Source organism: Marmota marmota, unplaced genomic scaffold, assembly GCF_001458135.2.
Source record: "Marmota marmota marmota unplaced genomic scaffold, marMar, whole genome shotgun sequence".
NCBI classification, from domain to species: Eukaryota; Metazoa; Chordata; class Mammalia; order Rodentia; family Sciuridae; genus Marmota; species Marmota marmota.
In genome coordinates, this window is record NW_026000174.1 from 29,044,671 (window position 1) to 29,065,850 (window position 21,180).

The window sequence follows — 21,180 nt, forward strand, 5'->3', positions numbered from 1 at the left end:
AGCTATTAATACAATTAATACTTTGTGACAAGTATCAAAAAACTAATAAAAATTCAGACACAAAGAAGAATTTGTTTATACACTGTAACCATTTCACTACCTAATGAGAACAGTAATAAACAAACCAATACTTACAATTACGCACAAAAAATCAGCCCCAGCACCCAGAAATCACTGGTAAATTGCCTTTGAATTCATGAAAGTGACCTGGAAAATCAGACACAAAATGAAATCAAAAAGGACAAGTAAACTGTGTTTATATGCTTTATTAAAGAAGTATACTTTCTGGCTATAAACCATACTATTTTTAATACAGGCAGTTGTCTTCATCTACTCTAACAACTTTTTCCAAGATTATAATGTCAAAAGAATCAATTATTTCATTATTTTACATTTAAGAATACTTCCATCCAATACGGCTTTTTAAGAAAATTTCAGTAATAAAATAGGTGTTTAAAAGTATAACTAGGTACAAACCAAAGGGAGATTTTTATAGGAGAGAGGAAGGCAAGTCACTTTTTTAAAATATATTTATCTCAGCAAGTTAGCTTCATAGAGAATATCTTGAATGTGTTTAACAGTAATACCTCATAAGTAAATGAAAAAAAGAGGAAGCAGTTTTTGTTCTATCTAAAGTGTAGAGCCCATTATTTATAGCTCAGCAATATAATATGTATCCTGTATAAGCCACAATTCAATCCAAAATTATTTTGCTTGCATACACTTTAATATTGGCTGAAGAGGTAACACATGCAATTCAAACACCCAGAGCTAGACTTATAAAAAATTTAAACTAGCACAATGAGTCACTTTATGCCTCTAAATATCTATGATTCCCTCTCTCCACAACCCCCATGCATTAGAAGGTAGTTCAGTAGTTTATTTTTATTGTTTGGTCTAAATACAGCACATTTTTAGTTCCATGAAAACAAAGAAACTTTGTTACAGAGGCTGTATTCTTTCCAGAATGTGAGGATGGCTATGAGTAGAGTTCAAATGAAAATAATAATGGAATTTGAGTTCCTAATTTAGGTCAGAAACTTTCCTAGTCTCTGGGGACTGATTTGATTGATTTTGTGTTTTCAAAATATAGCCAGTAAATATCTAGGTTAGTTAGAGCTAACTAGGTTTAAATTAAATTCATCCTGGGGAAAAAAAGTATCTTGATCAACATTTGTAGGAACCACTATGCCCAACTTTGCAATTATAGCACAAATGGCCTTAATAGATTAAGTACTGGCATCTGAAATTAAGCTGGGATATGAACCGAAGATCTAATTCAGCCCTTCCCCAGTCCCTAAAATACGCTTTTACCTAAGTGACCAAGATAATTTATTTTATTTTCCATTGACAATTGATAGATAATAAGGCCTGGACATTTGGACAGCTTTAAGTATCAGTAGCTAATTCCATTAGGCTTCTTCCCTTGACTTCCTTTTTTTTTTTTTTTTATGGTAGAAAATGGTACCTAAGACTTTCTCCACTCCAGTTTCACCAGTTTCCAGCAATTCTGTAAGGCCTATTTCCACATGTACAGGAAATATAGTAGAGTCTAGTTAAGGAAAGGTAGTTCTATCATTAATTTTGTAATTATATTGTTTTCTTCATAACTTTCTGATGTTTGGGGATCCAGGAGAATAATTCTGAGACATCATACAATCCTATTTGGACATTATGTAAACTATCCAAGTCAGCAAAGAATACTGTGGCTAACACAGATCCCATTTTTTCAACCATTGGACTCTTCAGGAGTTGAGACCTACAATTCTAAAAATATTTTTAATTTTGGAGCAATTAAGATTCCAGACAACATATCAGGGCAAATGATAGTCTAATATATACCAAAACAAAGTCAATAAATTTCATTTTTCATTTCAGTGCAGTCCGGATATAGAAATTAAAAGCAACTCTGAATTGTATTATCAACTGATTACTATTGGTAGCATATTAAAACAAAAATTATAAGAGATTAAATTCCTAAGGCCACAGAGCTCATTATTATAAAAGGGAAAATTACCTTAATGCATACTTCCTCAAACAGAAAATTTAGAAATAAACAAACATTTTGTGACTGGCAGAATTAAGAAGTAGTACACAAAAAATGTGTTAAGTTACTTTTTTAAGAACTAGAAGAGTTTAGCCTGAAGAAGACATTTCCAAAAATAAAAATAGTCACTTTGGTCTTGAGGGCAGCACAAAAGTAAGAAGATACAGAAAGAAATGCCAGAACAAATCAGCATCTTCCTGGAAAATTTAGTATAAAGGGAACAACCAATCACCCATGGATTTGATCCAATCCTCTATTTGTTCATTCATTCATTCAGCAAATAGTTGATCATGGGTTAGGAATTGTACTGAACTATAAGAACACAGAAAATTAAAGTTAAAAAAACAAGTTCTCTCCCCCTCAAGAATTTCAATCTATGATCCAACATGTGCTATAGACTTTTGTATCTAATCATTGGTGGTGACAGGCTCCACACTATTAAGTTGTTAAAAATCTTTTGTACATTCTTAATTTACTAAATTTTAAAAATTTCATTGCTATAAACCCTCGAATATAAAAATGCATAAAAAATCTAACAAAGAAATGTACAGTAAAATACAAATGTTCAATAACATAAAAATATTAACATAAAATATTAATCCCTCTCCACAATCAAAGTAATCTAATAAAACATTTTACCTACAATATCAGCAAAATATTTAATAAAAAATGGATGTGAGGGTATGGAAAAATAAGAGCTTTCATTTATCATGTGTGGAATTATAAATAGGGTACAAAATGTCTGTGTGTGTGTGTATGTGTATGTGTGTATATGTGTGTTTTACTAGGAATCAAACCCAGTATTTTATGCATACTAGATAAGTGCTCTACCACTGAGTTGCATCTTCAGTCCTTATTTTACTTTGAGACAGGGGTCTCATTATCTTGCCCAGGCTGACCTTGACCTTCGACTCCTTCTGCCTCAGCCTTCCACGTAGCTGGGATTACAGGCATATGTTATGACCCCCACCTGCGCATAACTTTTTTGGAAATTTAACAATCACAAAAAATGTTAGGAACTAATCATAAAAATGTTAAGATATACCACATATAATGTTTATTATAGCATTTTATAATTGTCTAGTATTGAAAATAACCTGATAGGTAAATAAATTATGGTACATAAACATAACACTACTATGTAACTATTAAAAATCACAATACAAATCTATATTGATGTAAAAATATGGCCAAAATATACTTTTGAATTAAAAAATACAACATGAATAGTAATAATCAACTTATAGAAAATCAAATATATGTGTATATATGTAGCAATCAAAAAGCATGTGTATCTATGCAGGTTTTAAAAAGAATAATTGGACAAAATGTTAACATTAGACAGTAAATTCCAAGTTCATTTTTACTTTCTTATTTTTATTAGTTAGTATTATTTAGTTATTTTATATAAATCATGTCTAATGCATCACAAAACAATCAAGCTATTTCTAAAATTTAGTACACCACTCATATATTCAAAAGAAATCAGATGTAGGGCAGCTTATTATTAGTCTGGTGGCAAAAGCCAAATAGTAACATTAGGTTGTTTTTGTTGTTGTTGTTGTTGTCATTTTTTTTAATCCTCAGAATTACAGGGTAACTTCAAACGAGTATCTAGAAATCAAATTTAAAAATCACAAACATTTTCACAAAAGCATGTACAAGTCTACCAAAAATAGCTAAGAGATCAAAGGTAAACAGCAAATAAAACACTGCCACCTCCCCCTATAATTAGACTTTAAAAGCTTTCAAGCTAAATTTATTAATCCTACTTAAAACTGTCTCTAAGTTACACCCATCTCTCTCTTTTTTTTAACACTCTCCCCTTTTCTTTTATTATTTGCTTTAGCAAGAAGGTTCAAGAATCAGATGAGAGGTTACATTAAATGATCTTCTAACCCTGACAGCCAATGAAACTAACGTACTATTTAAAGTACTAATGTGCTTCTAAAACCATGTTTAGCAAAATTTTGTCCACATTTACTTAAAATTATAGCCCTGTATGTTTAAAACTGAAGTCAAGTTAAATAACTTTCTTTAATTTATTGGTTCACTAACAATAATTACATTATAGCAAACCACTGAGTTAAAACAATTGCGTTCAAAGCATTTATTTTCTCAACTTTTTAAAAGTTTTTTAAAATAATTTTGTAGTTGTCAATGGACCTTTATTTTATTTATATGTGGTGCTGAGGATCTAACCCAGTGCCTCACACATGCTGGGTAAATGCTTTACCACTGAGCTACAAGCCCAGCCCCTCAACTAACTTTGAAATATGACTGTCTGGTCTTTTCATCAAAATTAAAATTAAGGGGCTGGGGATGTGGCTCAAGCGGTAATGCGCTTGCCTGGCATGCACGGGGCGCTTGGTTTGATCCTCAGCACCACATAAAAATAAAATAAAGGTGTTGTATCCACCAAAAACTGAAAAATAAATATTAAAAAAAAATTCTCTCTCTCTCTCTCTCTCTCTCAAAAAAAAAAAATTAAAATTAAGGGTCATTAAAAATTATCCTGTATGCAAAGTCAAATGAATTTTCCTGGAAATGTGATTTTGCATTAGAAGTATTGTTATTTCCTCCTTCCCCCCACCACAAAAAAAGGGAACTTCTTTATTACTACTACCACTTTTTTCTTTATACCTTTACAAGGCTAAACCCATGTGTCTTCAACTCCATAATGCTTAGCTTTACTTTTGTCCTTAGTAATGAATGACATAAATAATGCAGAATTTAAGTAGATTATAAAAATAAAATGTGAAATGTGGATTTCAAAAGAATTTATATTAAGCTAATGCCAATTTTTTTAAAATTTGTTTAGTTGTCGTTGGACCTTTGTTTTATTTATTTATATGCAGTACTGAGAATCAAACCCAGTGCCTCATACATGACAGGCAAGTACTCTGCTACTGAGCCACAACCCAGCTCCTAATGCCAAAATTTTTAAAAGGTAATTGCTAAAACTAAGGGCATCACAATAGTGAATAAAAAATAAACACTTACTTATTGGTACTTATAGCCCCTCAGGCAAAAGAGTTGTTTCTAAGGTATCAAGGAAGACAACTTAAGATGCTACCTAGTTCATGCTTTATTTTCCTGGAATAACTTATTTTTCCCAAGTAAGAACAATTTCTTCTAATCTTAAATATCTCCAAAGACAGTAATTATTGAAGCCAACTCATAGTTGCCTATTCATGTATTCTTTTCTGGTTGATTACATCTTTAATAATTTTAATATTAAATATTGATGACCAAAATTTAGAAGGAAGATTGACAAAACATTTAGAGTAGATTGGCTAAGAAACTTTATGGAAATCATATTACATTAGAATGATTGCATGTTCTAAAGATGTAGTGGTGATAAATTGTAGACATCAGCTAGTCCAGTGGTTCTTAAAGAATGAAGGGAAGGGAGCGGGGATAAGAATAGGAAAGACAGTGGAATGAATATGACATAACTTTCCTATGTACATATATGAATACACCACAGTGAATCTCAACACTATGTACATACACAAGACTGGGATCCTAATTAGAATAAGACATATTCCATGTTTATACATATGTCAAAATAGACTCTACTGGCAAGTATGACTAAAAAAATTAAACTTTAAAAAGAGTCCCAAAGAGCTAGTGTGACATTTATCAATATTTATTATATTAAAAACTAAAACTGAAAAATTTTAATAGTTATTAATCATTTAAAATAATAATAAACCTACTCATTTTATTTAAATATAAGCCTATTTTCAAAATTAGAAGACTAGAATTGTTTTACATTTTTGCAAATCTCTGATGTGCCTTGGTTTTATTTTAAAACAGCTAGATTATCATGGATGCCATTGCATTTGATCTGTTGCAATACTTAGGTTTGGTAGATTTTGTGGCAGATACCCATTTTCATACAGGTATGTAGTTGGAAAGTGGCAGTGTTTAACAGCCTTTTCAGATAACTGTAGCTATTCTTCTTTGAAATTACTTCAAAATTTGACAAGTAGTCATTCCAGAAATGTTAATTACAATATAGTATTAATAAACTTTTTGTTGTTTCTTAAATATCTTCTGGCCTTTAAATTAATATTTTAGCCATGCATGATTTTGTAACATCATACATTGGTTCAGCTAAAGAAAAAAAAACTGGTTCACTGAGTTATTTCAAAATGTTGACATATTTATTTAAAAATTTTTTTTTTCATAATCACATTTTTTACTATCACCACCAATCTCACCAGAAAAGATTTTAAGTATACAGGAAGGTGTCAAGTTCATAGTGATGGATACAAGTTTTCCAAACCATTACTTTTTCCTTGAAAGCTTGAATTTTATTGACAAAAAAAAAAAAAGTGTCAGCTGCTTTTCTTAAAGTGAGCAGGCTCACTTCGTTTATTTATTTATTTTTAATATGTCTGCCAAGTATCAATTCTAAATAACCACTGTGTTAGTAGACACTCTTTCAAGTAAAAACTGCATGATTCTAACTCAGCTTAGTTCAATTCAAGTGTTTCCTCAAGATACTCATGATACTAGATATATATATAGCATAAGTGCTTTATACATACTTCTTATTTAGAGCATTAAAAATGTACTCGAGAATTCATAAAATTAATACATTTTACTGCTTCATCTATAATATTAAGCAAAATTGGGTTTCTTTGCTCGTCTTCCCCATGAGTAATAAGGATAAAGAATTCAATGAATCCTAATATACATTTATGCCAGTGTCTTGATTTATGCTAAGGAACCAGCAATTTTACCTAAAATTGCATTGAATCTGTAGTGCAGTTGTTAATACAGTAAAAAAAAAAAAAAGCAAACAGCAACTTTGCATTATGAAAAAAATAATTTTCACTTTGAAGATCCTTTGAAAGGGTCTCAGGGGTCCCCAGAGTCCATGGGCCACATAAGATAACTGATCATCTATTCTGTTATTCCATTTTTCAACTAAGGGAACTAACTAGCCAACAAAGAAGAGGTAATAAAATCTACAACAGCTGGTATAATATGGCAATAACTGGTTGAAAGTTAGTTTCTATTTCCTCTTTCCAAAGAACAATACTAGGGATAAACTTTAGTTTATCCCTAAATAGATAAATCTTTAAAAGCAATGGGGTAAGTTTCCTCACAAAGTAAGATAACTCTTTGTCAAGAAGATTGTAAAAAGAATCCTCACACTGAGCTGCAAGTTGAAACGTGCACCAAACATTAGGTGATTATAAATTCACTTAGAAAACTTTTATAAAATTCAAATTTGTTATCCTCACTCCAGACCTACTAAACCATACTGTTCCTGAGTGAAACAGGAGTTTCCATTTTTTAAAAATCTCTCTAGGTGACTTACAGCTGGCCTGGCTATATACTGATGTGCAGGAACTGCTATACCACCTCTCTTCTGAAGTCACTACCATACTAATATTCTACAATTGTATATTTTATCCAAACTCACTAGGAATCATACCCTTATACTTTATGTAACATATTTTAAGCCTACTTTAAAAGCTGATAAATAGTCAGGGTCAAGATATTTCTGGATCAGTAGAAAAAGAATTAATGTTGCATTCCCTAGGCCCACCACTTCACCTCTGCCAACATGTGTGGCTGAATTATAAATCAGAAATATGATTACCTAAGTTTGACAGTTTTCACAACTGCCAACACTTTATTGTTCTCCTGAAGTAACAATTCAAGAACAGCTATCTGTGAACAAGGATAGTCAGCCTAAAAATAATGTATATATGAAAAATGAATAAGACTATTTAGAAGAAAGCATGTCTTTACTTTAGAAAGGCATTGTACAAAGGCACCTACCTTATCACTATAAACCAAGATCAAAATATACACCACTGGGACTGGGGTTGTGGCTCAGTGGTGAAGCATGTGTGTATTTTATTAAAATAAAAGCATATTTATTTAATAAAATAAAAATATTAGATGTGTGTGTATCACAAACGTAAACTATTTACAGAATCACCATGTGAATTACTCCCCAAAACTCTGAGATTTTGAGGTCCTGACTACACAAAAATTCCAAATATTTCAAAAATACAACATAAGGTAGCATGGCCTCTTGACCAGGATCAAATAAAAATGGTCAACATATCAAAAAACATTTTGGAAATATATTTTGTGATTTTTCACCCAATAAGCTTGTACTTTGGGGTAGGGTGTACTGGGGGTTTAACTCAAGGACAATCTACCGCTGAGCTGTATTCCCAGACTCCCCACACATACACATTTTATTTATTTTATTTTATTTTATTTTTTATTTTATTTTACTTTACTTTACTTTATTTTACTTTATTTTATTTTATTTTATTTTATTTTATTTTATTTTTGAGACAAGGTCTCACTGAGCTGCTTAGGGCCTCACTAAACTGCTGAGTCTGGCCTTGAACTTGTGATCATCCTGTCTCAGCCTCCAGTATGCCAAGGCACCTGGCAAGCTTGTATTCTTTTTTTCCTTCTTCATGTATCTTACTTTTCTTAACAAAATATACTTCTTTGAAATAACACCCATTACTGTGTTTTTTAATATCCCTTTTTTCTTGTAGCCTGATTCAGGCATATGTGATACCTCTTAACAACAAAAGGCAGTCTTGTGTGAGCAGGATGGGAGAGAAAAAGTGATTATCAAAACATAATCTTCAGGGCTGGGGTTGTGGCTCGGTGGTACAATGCTTGCCTCACATGGGTGAAGCATTGGGTTCGATTCTCAGCACCACACATAAGTAAGTGAATAAAATAAAGGTCCATCAACAAAAATATATATTTTTTTTAAAAAAAAACAATCTTCAGACTACCATTATAAAAACCACCTCAGGTACTTATTAAAATTAAAATGTTTTAAAGACTATTAGGCTCCACCCAGATCCACTCATTGGGAATCTGTTTTTAAGCATAGTCCTTAGGTAATTGCCAACATGCTAAAATTCAAGAACTTCTGGGCTAAACGAAAATTTTATTACTAAAATGTTTTATCTTACTAAAAGGATTCTCAGTGATTTTGGAGTTCTTGTTTTAAATATTTTCTTAAATGTAAGATAGTATTAGAAACTAAACATGAATTCAGCTTAAAGATTATTTCTTATGCTTTTTTTTTTCTTTTTTAATTTGAGATAAAGACAACAGCTATTCTCCAGCATTTCAATTAACATTTCTGAGAGCCCACAGGATTCGTGGCATGAATAGGGATCTCTGGGGTACAGAACAATAAAGCACAATACCAGATCTCCAGCAACTGACAATCTGAATTCATTGTAAGATAAATATTGTAGTTAGAACAGTCTCACATTGCTATGTATTACAATTCTCAAAAAAAAAAAAAAGGGAAAGATTCCTCTCTCTGCTCAGTTTTCTCTCCGAGTTTTGTTCACAAACAGAGTAATAGAATGGCAGAACATTTAAAAACCAACCATTTAACAAAATCTTGCAAATAAATACTGATTTTTAATTCATGCATCTTTTTAATCAGTCTACAGATTATTATAGAGTAAACAGATAGAAACATATGAGACAGGCCTGGGTTTCATATTTACTCTAGGTAGGTAAGCCAAGACAAATTTAAAGACATCTAACGAGGGTCAATTTTGATCCTAATGTTAAGAAATTTCTTCTTGCCACTCTCAGTGCCACTCCCTCTTAACCACAAATAATGACTTCAGTAATGGAACTCTGTAATTTAAAGTATCAGGCAAATAATACCAACTAACTTAGATGAGTTGACACCGCCTGTTGTGTAAATATGTACTTAGATGATTATAAAAATAACAGCAGCATTATTAACTAGATACAGACTGGAACAACTTATGTGAATGCAGAGTCAACATGGCCTGAACACGCTGTATAGCATATTGTGGCACCTTATTTTTTTTAAGTATTTTTTAAGTATTTCTCAATTCATGGTAGAAATTTAAAAGAGGAACAATTCTGAAAGAAGAGAAAATAAAGATTTTGTAACTATGGGCTAATTACTTGGAATATATCATAATTACTCATCATTTACCAAATGCTTGCTCTGTACCAGGCACTGTTTTAAGATCTGAAAACATGGATGAAGTGGAATTGGTGATGTCAAAGATTTCATAGCCTAGTAGAGACAAATAATTAAATAATTACAGCTTTGTGTAAAATGTTAGGTGAAGAAAGAATATAAAATTATATAATCTCATTTTCTAAAATAATAAATATGTATTTTTAAATGGGGACATTATTATTCTCTTCCCAAGTTCTTTGTGAGGATTAGAGATATGAAAATGCTTCCTAGGTGCCTTCTGTAAATGCTTTTTTCTTTTTGCTTTTTCCCTGAAACTCAGCTGAAATGTATCAGTCATAACTTACATGGATGACACAGTGGCTGATATGGTCACGCATTTTTTAAAGAAGAATTACTTAAGGGTAACAAGACCTTAAAACTATGTCCTGGGCAATGCTATCATATCATCATGTTCAACAACTAAACACTGCAGACCCACTAGGAGCTTATCTGGATACTATGTTAGTCCTTCTGAGCCCTGATTATCTTTTGCTCACTCTCAAAAATACAGAAACAATGAGAATCATGTGGTGAGATCTTGCTAATCCTTTTACTATATGTTCCTCATAACAATTTAAAGATTTCACTTTAAAATCCAGAAAAGACCTGGCCTGATCTCTCTCAAAGATTGCCTCACTCTCTAAGTGAAAAATATCAGGGATAATGGAATGAGATGTGCTCAAATTTACAGTCAAGGAAACAAACATAATTCAGGACCACATGACAAGTTGGTGACAGAACTTTCATTATAAGTCAAAGTTTCCAATTACTAAGCTTACGTCTGTTCCAAGAGGAAAATAAATGTCTCCAGTTACTCCATCTGTAAAATGGGATCCTCAGCATTCAGTTTTCTCACAAAATATCAATTTCTCTACTTCACTCTTGCACTTACTCACTTGACCAAAGATACTTTGTAAAATGGAAGCAGGTTAAATGCCTGGATTCCAAAATATATTTGTCCAGTGCCAGCACCTTCCTGTCCCTCCAAACCCCAAATAACTACAAATTCCTTATTTTCCTGTCCTGGAATTTTCCTAATTTCACTTTCTTTTACTGACTTCCTCCAGCCCTAAGAGATCTGATGGAACTCTGTGTGTGTACGTGTGCATTCATGCAGAGATACACAGGAAAAATACCCTGCTACATACTTCATAATTCTCAGATCCAAACAGTACTGTGCTAATTCCAGCACTTGGACAAAAACCACTGCCCTTTTAAATATGAAGAGATAGAGGAAATGGACAAATCTTTCCAGTATTCAAGTCCTGTCCTAAATTTCATCCCCCTCAACATTGTTTCTGCAGAATTCACATTAAGAAAAAAAAGACAACTATTATTAAGCAAATTATATAGACCAAGTATTATTTGACTGATATTTATTTTCTCATTCAATCCTCATGATTAATTGTGAATAAAGGATTACTAGGCCTATTTTATAAATGAAAACCTGAAATTTGATGGAATTAAATATTCAAAAATATAATAAGTGGGGCTGGGGATGTGGCTCAAGTGGTAGCGCGCTCGCCTGGCATGCATGCGGCCCGGGTTCGATCCTCAGCACCATATACAAACAAAGATGTTGTGTCCACCGAAAACTAAAAAATAAAATATTAAAATTCTCTCTCTCTCTCTCTCTCTAATATATATATACAAATTTATATATATAAAATATATGGTCATCACTCAAATTCACATATTCTGGTTTTAAATTTAGTACACTTTCCCTGTTTCATTCAAGTAGCATTCCTTAATATTTCAGATCTAGCCCTTTCAAAACTTCTTGGTTCTCATGCTAAGAGAACTTCTTTTAAGAGATTCTAAATCTTGCTATCTCTGTCTACTGATAAAACCCTGCTCTTTAACCACTATCATTCTCTGGGACAGACACTATGTCAAGCCCACATATCAGCCTGATTGAAAGCCTCCTTCCTGCATCTTCTCAGAGTAGTTTCTGGGATGGAACCAAGAGCCTTGCATTCTACTGAACTATAACCACATTTCCCAATCTTTCTTCTAAAAAGAAAAAAGAAAAGATCACAGGTATTTCATATACAATATGAAAACTTACAACAAAAGTTAATAAAAATATTCCAAAGTCAAGTATATCATAAATAAATAAATTAGGGGTGATTTCAAAGATTAAATATACAAATGTCTTTCCAACAATAAAATAATCTAAGTAAAATTTAGGACAAAATTTGTAAATATTACAGAAGTATAAAAATTAAAATAGGCTTTTACTAACACAGGAATAAATTTGCAGATCAATGGGCAATATAAATTAGTATATGGTATAAGTGACCCTTCAACTCAGTGGAGAAAGATGAACTATTCAATAAAAGGTTCTGAGAATGGGTAGATGTTTAAGAAAAAACAATATTGAACCCCTACCTCACATTTCACAATAAAATCAATTCTGAATGGATTTTTTAAGGTGAAAACTAAAAACATAAATAACCTGCCAGAAAATCTAGGTAGCTTATTTGTATAATCTTGAATGACAATATTTCCAAGCAAAGCATAATATTAAAATAAGGAAATGTTAGTAAGAAGGACTACACTAAAATTTTACTCTTCTGTGTAAACTATGACCATTAATGAAGTTTAAAATACAAAACACATAATAAAAAACATATTTTTCATACAGTAAGACAAAAAAGAATATAAAGATCTCCAACAAATCAATAAGAAAAAAATAGTGACAGAAATAAATGGAATATTTACAAATGTGAAAACAGAAAAACAAGCTAAAATATATTCAATATCACAATTAATTTTGAAATGTTAATATATTTCAATATAAGACAACATTTTAGCAAAAAGTTAAAGTATTGTTAATAAGTAATACTCATGTAGAAAAGGAATAGAGAGTGTCCAATTCCTTTGTACATAAGAAGGAGGAAGAGGAGGAGAAGGGGGAAAGACAAGACCACATGAACAATGTAATATAGCCCAACTTTTCTGGAGAACAATTTGATAAATCTGCCATTTCCTAGATCACTGATGGCAAAATCTCACACAAAATGGGAAGGTGTAAATAAAAAGCAAGATTCTCATTCTAATATATCCAGATGTTAAATGTATATGTCCTTTAATACAAAAATTCTATTTTATCCTAAGGAAATTCTTGGACAAGAGGGTAAAGACACACATATAAAAATATTTACTGAGGTGTTGTTGATAATAACAAGTGACTAGAAATCACCAAAAGTCCATAAATATTGGGATAAAATTCAATCAGAAAATAGAGACAATGCAGTCGTTAAAATTGTGACATATATCCATCCATATTTATCAATAAGAAAAATATCCATAATTACTGGGGGGGGGGAGCTAAGAAAACAAATGTATGGTATTTTCCATTAACATAAAAAATAAGTTACTACATGAGTACATATGCATATGAATATTAAAAGGATATTCAGCAAAACATTACTGAATGTTGAGATGATTATTGAGAAAAAGTATATATATCAAAAGGTTATTGATGAGTGTTGAAATTATAAGGGACTTTGTATTTTATCTCTATTCCTTTCCACATTGTCTGGGAATTTTACATATATTTGCATTCATTTCTTATATAGTCAGAGGAAAAAACTATTTTATTTTTAAATGATTAAAAGTGGGGTAAAGATTAATATCCAAACACAAATTACTTTTAAACCAAATCATAAGCTCAAAAATGACACCGAAAACAGTAAAATGGTAGATTGATGGTAGGGAGGGGAAATGACTAAACTTACCCTGATTTTAAAAATTCAGTGTTTATACATGTATATAAATGTGATACATTTATATTATACACATTTATCTACTTATATAATAAATGATTATGGAGCAGGATGTAGTGGTACATGCCTGTACTCCCTGCAGCTTGGGAATCTGAGGCAGGAGGATCGCAAGTTCAAAGCTAGACTCAGCAACTTAGGCTCTAGCAATTTAGCAATAGCCAGTCTCAAAATTAAAAATTAAAAGGGCTAGGGATGTGGCTGAGTGGTAAAGCACCCCTGGGTTTAATCCCAGGTACCAAAAATAAAAAAATAAAATAAAAATGATATGCCTTTATAGAAAGGTTGTAAGAAAATGGCACACCATCTTTCCATAAAATCTGTTCTGACATCAACATGATTGATTTTACAATTTAAAGTGCAGAAGAAAAAAGAGATAAAAGACAATATGAGTTCTATATTCAAAAACAAGTAAAAGTTTAAAATGTATCCCATTTTCTAGGAATGTTATTATATGGCTACTAAATTTTTTATTTGGAATCCTAGGCAATAGCACAGAGAAACACACATTGGGTATATATCTATCATTTTGTATAATAGAGTTTTAAGTTAACTAACAGAAATACCTAAATTTCCTTGAATCAGCAATATTCTTCTCAGAGTATATAATGCAACAGAATACCTACTTTTTCCTTGATAAGTAACTCATCTGCAAAATGCACATAATAAATCTGTCTCACATACTTGACAAAATACATCACCCCTTCATGTTCAAAACACTAGAAAAACTAGGGATAGTAAGAACATACCTCAACATTATAAAAATTATATATGCTAAACTTAAGACCAACAAAATTCTAAATGGGGAAAAATTGAAAGCATTACCTCTAAAAACTGAACAAGGCCAGGATGTCCTCTTCCACCATTTCTATTCAACATCATCCTTGAAACAATAGCCAGAGCAATTAGAAAGGACAAAGAAATTAAAGGGATACGAATAGGAAAAGAAGAACTCAAACTATCATTATTTGCTGAGGCATGATTCTATATTTAGAAGATCAAAAAAATTCCACCATAAAACTTCTAGAACTCATAAATGAATACAGCAAAGTAGCAGGATATAAAATCAACACCCATAAATCAAACACACTCCTATACATCAGTGATAAATCTACTGAAAAAGAAATTAGGAAAACTATCCCATTCACAATAGCCTAAAAAAAACAATAAAATATTTGGCAATCAATCCAACGAAAGAGGCGAAAGACCTCTACAATAAAAACTACAGAACACTAAAGAAAGAAATTAAAGAAGATGTTAGAAGATGGAAAAACCTCCCATGCTCCTGGATAGGCAAAATTAATATTGTCAAAATGGCCATATTACGAAAAGCATTATATGGATTTAATGCAATTCCTATTAAAATCCCAATGAAATTCTTCATAGAACAAGAAAAAGCAATCATGAAATTCATTTGGAAAAATAAGAGGACCAGAGTAGCCAAAGCAATCCTTAGCAAGAAGAGTGAATCAGAAAGCATCACAATACCAGACCTTAAACTATACTCCAGAGCCATAGTAACAAAAATGGCATGGTATTGACACCAAAACAGACATGTAGACCAATGGTACAGAATAGAAGACACAGAGACAAACCCACATAAATACAGTTATCTCATACTAGACAAAGGCAGCAAAAACATACATTGGAGAAAGGATAGCCTTTTCAACAAATGGCGCTGAGAAAATTGGAAAGCCACATGTAACAAAAAGAAATTAAATCCCTGTCTCTTACTCTGCATGAAACTCAACTCAATGTGGATCAAAGACTTAGGCACTAGAACAGAGACCTTGTGCCTAATTGAAGAAAAATTAGGCCCAAATCTTCACCATGTCAGCCTAGGATCTGACTTCCTAAAGGATCTGACTCTAAAGCACAAGAAATAAAACCAAGTATCAATAAATGGGATGGATTTAAACTAAAAAGATTCTTCTCAGCAAAGAAAACTATGAATAACATGAAGAGAGAGCCTACAGAATGAGAGAAAATCTTTACCACATGCCTCTTAGAGCATTAATCTCCAGGATATATAAAGAACTCAAAAAACTTAACACCAAAAAAAACAAATAACCCAGTCAATAATTGGCCTAAGGAACTGGACAGACACTTCACAGAAGAGGAAATACAATGAGTCAACAAACATATGAAAAAAAAATGTTCACCATCTCTAGTAATTAGAGAAATGCAAATCAAAACTACTCTAATGTTTCATCTCATTCCAGTCAGAATGGCAGTTATCAAGAATGCAAGCAACAATAAATGTTGGCAAAGATGTGGGGTAAAAGGTACATACATACATTGCTGGTGGGACTGCAAATTGGTACCACTACTATGGAAAGCAGTATGGAGACACCTCAGAAAACTTGGAGTGGATCCATCATTTGGCCCAACTATCCCACTCTTCAGTTTATACCCAAATAACTTAAAATCAGCATATTACAGTGGCACAGCCACATCAATGTTTATAGCAGCTCAATTCACAATAGCTAAGCTATGGAACCAACCTAGATGCCCTTCAATAGATGAATGGATAGAGAAAATGTGTTACATATACACAATGGAATATTACTCAGCCTTAAAGAAGAATGAAATTATAGCATTTGCAGGTAAATGGATGGAAGTAGAGAACATCATGCTAAGTGAAGTTATCCAATCCCCAAAACAACAAATGCCAAATGTTTTCTCTGATATAATGATGCTGATTCATAATGGTTGCGGGTGGAGCATGGGAGGATTAGATGAACTCTAGATAGGGCAGAAGGGTGGAAGGGGAGGGGAGAGGGCATGGGGGTAGAAAAGACAGTGGAATGAAATGGACATCATTACCCTAAGTACATGTATAAAGACACAAATGGTGTGACTATACTTTGACTACAACCAAAGATATGAAAAATTGTGTTCTATATGTGTAATATGAATTGTAATGCATTCTGCTGTCATACATAATAAATTAGAATAAAAATAAATAAATTTAAATAAATACTCTAAGATTTCATCTCACCCCATCAGAATGACAATTATTAAGAATGCAAGAAACAATAAATGTAGGTGAGGATGTGGGGGAAAAGATACACTCATACACTGCTGGTGGGAATGCAAATTGGTGCAACCATTATGGAAAGTGGTATGGCGATTCCTCAGAAAACTTGAAATGGAACCACCATTTTACCTAGTTATCCCACTCCTCAGTTTATACCCAAAGAACTTAAAATCAGCATATTACAGTAACACAGCAACATCAATGTTCATAGCAGCTCAACTCAGGATAGCTAATCTATGGAACCAACCTAGGTGCCCTTCAACAGATGAATGGATAAAAAAAATGTAATTGATTATATATATACACACACATATGCGTATATATATATATATATATATATATATATATACACACACACATACACACACACACACACATACAATGGAGTATTACTCAGCCTTAAAGAAAAATGAAATTATAGCATTTGCTGGTAAGTAAAAATATTGGGCTTACAAACAAAGTAATAATACTCAACAAATTTTCAACAATTATTAGGAAGGATCAGCAAACATTTTTGCAAAAGGCCAAGTAGAAAGTATTTGAAGCTTTGAGGGCCATCTAGATTCTGCCATATGGATTTTGTCATATCTGCTTAACTTCCCTCACAGAGCAAAAGAAGCCATAGAAAATACATAAATGAATGGGCATAGATGTGTTCCAATAAAATGTTATTTATAAAATTAGGCAGTGGGCCTGATTTAGCTACCCTGACATAGTTTACTTATCCTTGACTTAATGGATTCCCCAACTGGAGATACCCCAAATTGCTCTATAATGTTTGACTCCCTGGAAATATTCCTTGAATAATTATATTTCCTAGGTCAGTATTTTCCAAAGTGTATTATATATAACACTTTTCCTGCAATATTAAAAAAAGTCTACGATTATATAATTTTTAAAAAATTTTGGATTGAATAGATTTTGAACAAATACTTCTATTTAGAATTTGTCATAATATATGGTTTACAGGAGACCACTTCTAAAACATGAAGACATGCAAGTAATAAAATAAATGGATTTTCAACATATAACATGAAAACTCTGACCAAAGGAAACTACTGACATCAGATGAGAATGGCTTAAAGTCAGAGAATTACTAGAGAAAGATAATAAAAAAATAATAACAATAATAGTAGCAATAAGAAAGTCAATCTACCAATAACATATAACATGTCTAAGTCTGCATGAACCAAATGATATAGCCACAAATTACTTATTTAAATCTGACAGAAATAAAAGGCAAAGTAAATAAATCTATAATCAGAATGAAAATTTTAAAATACTACTCTGAGTAAGTGAACTAAAATAAATAGAACAGTTAACCAACATTATCAATGAATTTGGCCTAATTGACATTTAGAATGATGTGTCCAACATCTGCACAATTACCATTATTTTTAAGTAAACACCACATTACCGACTTAACAATAAAATATTGAAAGCATTCTGTTAAGATAAAAAATGTAACAAGGTTGCTAACTATCACTACTTCTATTCTCAAGATTGCATTGAGCAGTATAATAAGACAAAACAAAAATCAAAACATAAGAATATAAGGTAAGATAAAGAATATAAGTCAGGAAAAAGAAAAATATAAATATTAAAGAAATTAAAATATCATAATGTGAAAATATGATTGAACAGTTAGAAAATCCTAAAGAACCTTAAATAAAGAATTATAAGTGAGTTTGGCAGGTTTACTTTGTGCAAGAACATTGTACAAAAAATACAGTGTATTTCTATATATAATGCCAAGCAAAATGAAATTTTAAAACATCATTTAAAGAATTCATTTATAAAAGTGTCATTACAAATATCAAATACCTAAGTAAAACCCATAATGAAAGATATGCAAAACTTCATTGCAATAAATGATAGAACATTTTAGAGAACAATTCAAAAGACCTAATTAGTAGAGGCCTATACTATGTCATGAACTAGAAGACTCAAAATTGTAAAAAAGTCTCTCTCTTCAAATTAATCTATAGATACAATGCAATTCTAGTCAAAATTCCAATAGTGTATATAATATATATATATATGACTTTGTGTATATATATTGTGTATATATAACTTTCCAAGTTGATTTTAAAATTTATATAAAACTCTAAATACGCAAGAAAAACAAAGAAAATCTTCAACATAAAAAACAGACTTGCTATACCAGATAGCAAGACTTATCGTAAAGCAATGGTAATTAAGACAAGAAGGAACTGCCACAAGGTGGAGAGAAATGCTCTTTGGAAGAGAATACAGAGCACAGAAAAAGGAAAAAACTAAGTAGGTAATTATGCTTGGTTTACAAGAAAGTTGGGACTAATAAGCAGTGAGAAAAAGACATAGTTTGTGATTTTTATTTTTTCAGTAAATTATTCCGGGTCAATTAGACATCCATATGGATTTTTTTTTAATTGACCCCTTCCTCATACTCAAAAATCAGTTTCAGGCAGGTTATATAGGTCTAAACTTGCATCGTAAAACAATGGCTAGAGTGTCTTAAAAGAGGAATTCATAAAAGAAGATTTCTAAATTACTAATAAACATTGAAATGTGCTTAACTTTATTAGTATTTAAGGAACTACTAATTAAAATCATAATGAGAACTCACTTCATCAATGAAGTTCTTGGATTTTTAATAAAGATTTATCAAAGTTTCCATGAACACCTCAAAGTTGCTCAAAGTAACAGATATTTCTCTGGAGAAATTATCCATACCTTTTATTGCCTTTTCAAAAAAAAACTATCTAAAAACAGTCTAAGAATGTCCTCATTAATTCAAAGTAAGAAAAGATTTCTTAAACAGGACATTAAACACAGGAGGCTAAGTAGAAAAGGTAGATCAATTTGATTACATAGATATTACTTACTGCCTTTCACCAATGGCACCATAAGAGAGCAAAGGCACCTTAACGTGTGGAGAAAGATATGTGCAACACAGAAAAGATGCCCCCACTTAAGAGCTCCTTGGACTGGTTCTGATTTTAGCCAGAGCTGCAACAGACAGTCCCCAGGAGAGCTTGGCAAGTATTTCATCTCAGGCACGCACTCACTGAACTTCCTGCCACCGCCTGCTTCAGGACCTTCTCTGGAAGCATGAAAACTATGTTTAACCCAGCAAAGTTCAGCTTGAAAGTTAGGGGAGTAATTGCTGCTAGAGGAAATTCCCAAACACTAAGGAATAAGAGTTGCAGACTCTCTTCCTTCAGAAAGAAATTCTGTGCTGTTCTCAGAGCTCCTAAAAGAATCAAGTTCCCAGTACCTATAGTATGAAATTCAGGCTCTTCCTTCTTCTCAGCCTGTCACCACTCCCTCACTTCTACTTCCTGGGATAATCTCCTCAAAAGATAGTCCTGGGTCCTCAACCTAGTTCTCATCTTATGCTCTACTTTTGATGAAACCCAAACTAAAGACTATAACCTAGTTTGCATCAGAAAATATTAAGAACTCCTACAAATCAATAAAAATAAGAAAACCTATTATATAGGAAAATTGGCCAAAAAATAAATAAATAAAAAGGATTCTAAAAGACAATTTCTAAATATCCAATAAATATAAAAGTGTGCTTAACTACATTACTACTTAGAGAACTACACATTAAAAACATAATGAGATGACACATCATGTCTGCCACAATGCTAGGACTACAGACTTTGTAACACAATAATGACAGAGAGTATATAACAAGAGGACCCCTCATGCACTGCGGTGGAAGTATAAATTAGAAGAACTTGTAAAACACTTTGGCATTATCTAATATGCAAAAAGCAGCATATCTTATGATCCAGAAATTCCACTTCTAAGAATTTACCCAACAAAATTGCATGTACTTGTACACAAAGTACACAATAATGCAGCATTATTCATTTTAGCATCAAATTGGAAATGTTTATCAACAACAGCATGGATAAACTGTGATACAGTTATATAATGAAATATTAGATGACAATGAAAACGAACAAATTACCACTACATCAAATAACAAGAATGGATTTCGCAAACATGAAAAAAAAGGGATTCGAACACAAAAGAAGGAGGCAAGAAGATGGCGGCGAGGGGAGTGCATTGCCCCCGTGTGCTGCTTCACTGTGTGGGAGTATGACAAGTCAGGACTGCTAAAGGCTATCTTGTTAGGAATTTCCAGCAATAGTGGGGTGCTCCGGAACCTGGAGGAAGGATTTCCATCACACGAGGATCGGCTACGGGGACTCAAATGCGAGAGGTTTGTCGCACGGAGGGTAACACTGCTTATTCAGCAAATCGCCCCGCGGCTAGAGTC

The 21,180-nt window shown here is 32.1% G+C and overlaps 1 protein-coding gene across 13 annotated transcripts in view; it reads right to left on the bottom strand.

Moving 5' to 3' along the window:
* The window catches only part of LOC107135671 (transcription factor SOX-6-like), a 244,762-nt gene that overhangs the window by 147,952 nt on the left and 75,630 nt on the right, over positions 1 to 21,180 (bottom strand). For 10 of the 13 annotated variants that reach the window (XR_007342342.1, XR_007342339.1, XR_007342343.1 and 7 more), the window contains one exon: positions 136 to 207. The gene's annotated coding sequence lies outside the window, so the exon portion shown is untranslated. Of the gene's footprint in view, positions 1 to 135; positions 208 to 2,279; positions 3,157 to 14,689; positions 14,829 to 21,180 lie in introns of those variants that run through there. The other 3 variants (XR_007342345.1, XR_007342347.1, XR_007342346.1) reach the window with 3 other exon arrangements.